We start from the raw sequence: 6,984 nt of genomic DNA, 5'->3' as shown, positions 1-6,984 counted from the left end.
CTGATCACATTTTCACTTTCAATCCTTTGTCTTAAACCTTTTTTGTTTATGATCCTTTGAACAACAATGGTCAGACAAAGATGCCTATAACCAGACACTGCTAAATCTGGAGGGGTCTGTTCAAGAAGAATTATGAAGGGATCTATACTTACCAAGTGGAGAGGGACAGTAAACTCATAATGTTTATATTACATGTAATTTGTGTTTTCAAGGGCTCAATTATTGTACGACCTTTTAAATTATAATTTTATAGCAGAATTTGCGGATTAAATGTAATAGATTTGTAATCCATACATAAATAATATGTCATAGCCACAATTGTCGATGATGATGTGTCATGTTATACTTTTTGACCCAAAAAATGGATTCGGCAACGGAATTTAAAAAAAAGGGACAATAATTGATAAAAGGGACAGATTTCGGGCTCCAATGTCGGTTTAAAGGGCTTCATTTGATTCTTGGGCTTCAGTTGCAATCGACAATAAATGGCTTTAATGAAATTTGCAACCGACATTAAAGACAGTGTTATTAAAGCCCTTTAATGTCGGTTTAAAACCGACATTAAAGACAATCGATATTAAAGGGCTTTAATAACACTATCTTTAATGTCAGTTTAAAACCGACATTAAAGCCCAAAATTCTTCTAGTGAATAGTGTGACGAGTGAGTTTGAAGTGTTCATATTCGAATTAGGAAACAAGTGTTAAATATATGCAATATATTTAATGACGTATCATTCAATTGGGAATTGAATGATAAAGAGAGAGTTAGAGATATTTAAATAAGATTTAAATATCAAAACTATGAATAAGGATTACTCGGGATTAGTGTTGGATTAAATAATTGAATATTAAATTAAATTAGTTAAATTGTTTAATGAATTATTTAATATTAATTTGATTTAAAATTAGTTATTTGTTTTAATTTTGAATTAAATGAAATTAATCAAAGTTGGTCAAAGTCAAATGTCAAAAGTTGAAGGTCAAATTTTGAAGGTCAAATTTGAATTAATTTTGACTTCACCAAGCCTTGAAGGTCAAAGGTCAAAAGTTGACTTCACTAAGTGGAAAATTCCAAAATTAGCTTTGAATTAATTATGAATTAAAATCGTATTTAATTAAAATTTGATTAAAGTCAAATGTTGAATTTAAAATAGTCAAAGTCAAAATGTTGACTTTACTTAATGGAAAGATGCAAGAATGTTTTTTAGTGAAAAAATCCAATCTTTTAGTGAATTAGTGAGTAATTCATTTTGCAAAGTGTTGATTCCACACAATGCCACTTATCCCACTAAATTGAGTGCATTTTGAAGTGTCAAAATTTTGTTAACTCAATTTTGCATGAATTGCATGTAATTGCTCTATAAATAGGATGCTTTGATAGAGATTAATTCTTCTTGGCCATTTTGTGAATTTCAAGTTAGTTGAAAAATAAATTCTTCTTGGCAACTTAAAGATTCTAAAAGAGTTTTAGAAATTAAGTCCTCAATTCTTTCTCAAGTTCTATACGAAATTCATCCCTACAAAGTCACTCATTGGATTCCACCATCCCATTCTAAGACTGGAAAGTAGTCGGGAAGACTCTCGTGGTGGCTCACAGCCGATTCGTGAGGAAATTGGAGTGGAATTGGTAGGTCAATTTGGAGCTACAAAGGTTGTAACTCAAACCCTAATTTTAAAGTTATTTGCATGCATGTTTTGTCTTTAAAATTAATAAAATTTAGAGTGCTTAAGATCCAAATTGTTTCCATATTTTTATTCTAAAAGAACTATAATAGAATGGAACTCAAAATACAAGAATTTTAAATTTAATACATTTGCTAGCTTTAGGACTAAACATTAAAATTTATCTTTTTCTTTGGTGAGCTAGCAAATGTATTACTAACTCAACCTAACTCATGTTGGTGAGCCGAACACCTTCTAAGAAATAAAATGTTACTAATGTAAATATAATATATAAACAATAAAAATGCTAACTTATTTAAAAGACATATTCTAAAAAAAATCTTTTTTGAAAAACGTAAACTGATTATGTAGTAATTTAAATAATTTTTTGAAATTATTTGTTTTTATAATTTTTTTTTAAATATCTAGTGTGACAATAACATTTTATCGATATTTTCATCTACATTTTCATGAATTTGAGATATTGTAATTTTCGTCAACAACGACATTTTAAAACACTGAAGCCAACAATTTAAAAGAAAACTTAAGATAAATCCCCCAATCCAAATATAAATGCCAAAGGCGAACAATGGTATTAAAATTTTGTCAACATGTCGACATTTTCATTAGTATTTTCACATTTCTATGAGTTCGACATGGACATGGATATTTTACTTAATTTTCCAAATATAAATTCTCTTTTCCAAAAGTAACACTCCAAACAAAGGCCTAAAAAAATTGGAGAAAAATTTAATATAATATAAATTTTGAATTCCTGAATTAGACATTTTAAAAATTCTAAATTAAACTCCAAAATGTCTACTTTTAAAGATTTGATTAAAAAACCTCTTTTCCCAACATTTTAAAAAATTTAATTTGGCTAATCTATGGGAATGGACTGAACGTCTAATTTTCAGAATCAGTATCCATAAGCAACTAAGTTCGGTTAATCTAAATTTAATTAACCAAGGTAGGTTTAAAGGTTAGTCCAAAATTAGCCTAATTTTGTAATCTAGAACTGTTACAATAGAGCCCTAAAATTACGCTGAAATTGCCTTTGTTCAATCTGTCATAGATTCTAATATCAACCATCCAAAGCATCAAATTATTATTTATATTTTATTTAATAATTTTGATGTAATTTAATATTTTCTAATTTTATTCACTTATGATATTTTATGCAGTGATATTTTTGTCATTTTTATTATGAATTATGATGGGGCATTAGATTTTTGTTGGGAGGTTATTAAAGCCTTGCCTATAATTTATTTTCACACTTTGCAAGGAATTGAGTTTGGCTGTAGAGAGTTTCTTGAATTTTTTGCAATTCATGTATTGTGTTGCATGGCAAAAACATTCAACTGGGATTATTCATCCTATCTTATAAAGTATTCGAATCTTAGGCCAAAGAACTATTTATTGTCTCAAAAACTTTGATCTTAAGACAATTCGTGTTTAATTCAATCCTTAAAATTGAAATCGGATTGATTTGAGGGGGTTTTCGTGATTGAACGTTAGGGGTTCTCATCCCAAAAGAATTTCTAATCCCAATTTCCTAGCATTTTTATATCATTTGGTATCAAAGCCTAGGCACTCTAAGATTGGATATCCCGAGAGTATCATCTCTATTAGATTGAGTTTAGAAATTTAGGCTTCGTTTGGTAACCATTTTATTTTTAATTTTTGTTTTTGAAAATTAAGTCTATGGACATTACTTCCACCTCTAAATATTTTCCTTTGTTATCTACTTTTTCACCGATGGTTTAAAAAATCAAGCCAAATTTTAAGAACTAAAAAAGTAGCTTTCAAATAGCTGTTTTTGTTTTTGGAATTTGGCTAAGAATTCAACCATTGTACTTAAAAAAAATGCAAATAATTGTAGAAATGTTGATAAAATAGACTTCATTTTAAAAAATAAACACAAAAAATCAAATAGTTATCCAACGGATTTTTTTTTTTTTTTTGCGCGGTTGTTTTGAAAAGGAAAAAAATTGCTTAAGTTGCTTTCAAATCTTTGATTTTTCTTGTTTTGGTTGCACGTTGAGTTTCACTTTATTTAAGCCGCCCCGGCCCGCCGCGCAGGGTAGAAGACCGGTATCCAGTCGGTGGGGAAAAAACCGAAGGGAAAAGAAATCCTTGCAGCAAAAAACATGGAAAAAAAGCAAAAGAAAAGGTCGTGCACGTGGAATCGAAAAGGAATTTTTTAAAAAAAAATGTAAACATTATTCTGTGTCTGCTACGTTAAGCAAGCAGGGGAATTTAAGGGACTGATTTTTTAATGAATTATAAGCAGCTAAAGTTTACTCTAAAAAATTCTTTAAAGTCATTTTAATAGGATTAATTTTCTAAGATTAAACTCTTCAAGATCATTGAGATTTCAATTTGGGGTTTGAACTAAATTTATGTTTAGGTTTTTGCTTTTTTATTATCAATATTGTTTTAGTTCTTTGCCCTTTCTTTGTTCATCTCATATAATTCTATAAATCTTGAATCTTAAATTATTGAGTCTTATTTCTATTTTTCATGATTCTAATTGTTCGATCTTGTTAAGTTCTTGATTATTAATTTTCTTATTTTTGTTGGTTATACTTATTTTCTTTGCTTGAGTTTCAATACTTCACATCAATCTCACTTTCGTGTTCAAATTTGCTCCTTAAGCCATTATAACAAATATCGATAGCATAAAATAAACACTATCATTGACTTTCCATAGCGTTCTCGGAATGCTATAGTAGACCATGTTATTGAAAATCCTCTACTTTCCATAGCATTTTATTAACGCTATAAAATATCAACTTTTGATAGCATATATTTATGTCATGAAAATTTTCCATAATGTTAGCAAAAAAATGTTATAAAATGTCTTTTATAACTTTTTTATAGAGATAAAAAAAATGTTATAAAAGACTTTCTATAGCATTTTTAAGATGATGTTGTAGTCGATGTTATTAAAAGTCTTTGACTTTCTATAGCGCTTTTTTAATGTTGTAAAAAAATTATAAAAAGTTTATTTTTTATTGCATAATTTCAATGTTATGAAAACTTTTCATAGCAATAGAGAAATGCTATTATTGATTTTGATAGCAATTTTTATCATAGTAAAAGAAAAATACTATAAAAATCATATTACATTTTTATTTTCATCGTGATGGTCGATTTTGATTAAGTTGTATGTCATTTGTGTAACACTTTATACCCGTAACAAATTATTACAAATGTAACTATAAAATCATTGTAATAATATAAACCTTTAATATTATATTCAAGTACATTTTCATCAAAATAAATATTCAATAGTATAAACATTGCTTGTTATGAAATGCTTCAATCATTACAACATTCTACATACATAAATAACCACATATATTTTTTGTAGGGTTGCCATGTTATCCAAATTACATTATGACAAATGAGGGGAAAAAAGAAAGACAACCTTCACTTTCTAATTTCCTTAATACAAATAAATATCATTATTTAGTATTCACCTTTTAAAGTGATGCATCCTTTAATATTCCCGTCCAAAAATCTAACAAATTTCTTATCCTTGCTTGCTGCAAAATGGAAAACATATTTACCATCAAATTCACCTTAAAACTCATTCATCAAATGGGACAATATTTTTCTAAAAAATAGTGTACAATTGAACATGATGCAAAACTAAAAATGTAGAACATAAATGTGGGAAAAAAAAATACTGCAATCAACTAAAGAGATACCATATACAAAGTTAAAAAATAGAGATATCATAAGCTTCCCCTTCGATTAAAAAAACCTATAATATCAAGGATTCAAAGGATTGGCATTCTATATACACACAAAAAAAAAAACTAAAAAGAACATTCAAACACCAATCTGACAATGATTAAAATTACATATAGACTGAAAAGAACAAAGTGCAAGTCCAAAACTTCTTACCTCTAGAAGGTAAGGTCTAGAGATTATAAAGATTAAATTTGATAAAAAAAAAAATCACAAATTACAAAACTTACATTAAGTATGTTAACTACAAATTTAAGTTCCAAGTGTTTCGAAATAAACAAGAGCATCTAGTTAACCATTTTTATTTTTTCATAAAACAAGCAAACATCAAGCAAGTAATCGAAAAAGGTAGATATGGAAAAAGAAACTCAAATTGAAATTAATACCTTACATATGTGGTTTTCCAGCTTGCCTTGGCTGAATTAGAAATAAGGAGTTGTTATACTTCATCTACTAGCAATATGAAGCTCAAAATTTTAGTAAGAAAATGCATTATGAATATGTGTTGAAGAAGTTAGGCATGAAATTTATAAAGAGTAGCTCACTTGATACAATAGAATAATCTACTTTAAAAAATGACCAAATAAATCAGGATAGGATGTTAGATTTGGAAGAGGGTGAGGAAGCTAGTTTTCCAACATTGGTCTTATGGTTTGGGCAATGAAAGGCAGGTGGGTCCAAAAAGATAGCCCACCCTCCTCTCTCATTGCAGAGCTAGTTGATCTAATTCATTGAATCCCAAGAATGTTTTATAACTAATTTATAGTCAATATAAGTGTTTTCTACACTACAACTAATAAACCATCTAATTCTAAACAAGTTTAGTGTAAGTCTTTTCTATACTACAGCTAATAAACCATCTAATTCTAATAAGTTTAGTGTTTACTCTTTGAGGTTGCCTTGTTCCTGGAGAAACAAACTAGAGGTATCTCATGAAAATGAAGCCAAAAAGGAAGCACACCTAAATTCCAACGATGATAGTTTCTGGGCTTCGGCTCCCTTTGGTTCCTCAAATCATTCTAACTTGCTAAATCAAACATTGAAATTCATTCTAACTTGCGAATTAAATTTACTTGGGTACTTTGCTTGCTGAATCAAAATAATAGGTTTTTTATTTTTAATAAAATGAATTAAAATAATAGATAAGAGAGTGAATTGAATTCAGAGCTTTGTATCTAGCTAAACTGATGAAGCTTGACTTTGGAACTATATGAATTTGCACAAAGGAAGAACTCAAGCAAAATTAAACAAGGAATGAAAGGGGAACATGCACAAGATTAGGAACAATGTTCACATACTAATAAAGAATGTGAGAGTCAAATTGAGAAAAAATATTATGAATTTTGCAATAATCTTTACCAGTTTCTTGATCAAGATTTGAGGAAGAAATGCCACAATAATCTTCCAATAATCCACCCATTACAATAATCTGTATCAATTGCTTGAGCAAGGTTTAGATTTTTTTACCTCTTGATGACATCTTCAATAATACACGCACCAATAATGTGAACTTGATTTAGGCATTCAAAATAAGGTATAGTCTCAAGAACAAGAGATGGCCA

This window comes from Benincasa hispida, chromosome 10 (assembly GCF_027475165.1).
Source record: "Benincasa hispida cultivar pf3 chromosome 10, pf3_genome.v1.1, whole genome shotgun sequence".
NCBI classification, from domain to species: Eukaryota; Viridiplantae; Streptophyta; class Magnoliopsida; order Cucurbitales; family Cucurbitaceae; genus Benincasa; species Benincasa hispida.
Note: the sequence above shows the minus strand (reverse complement) of the source record.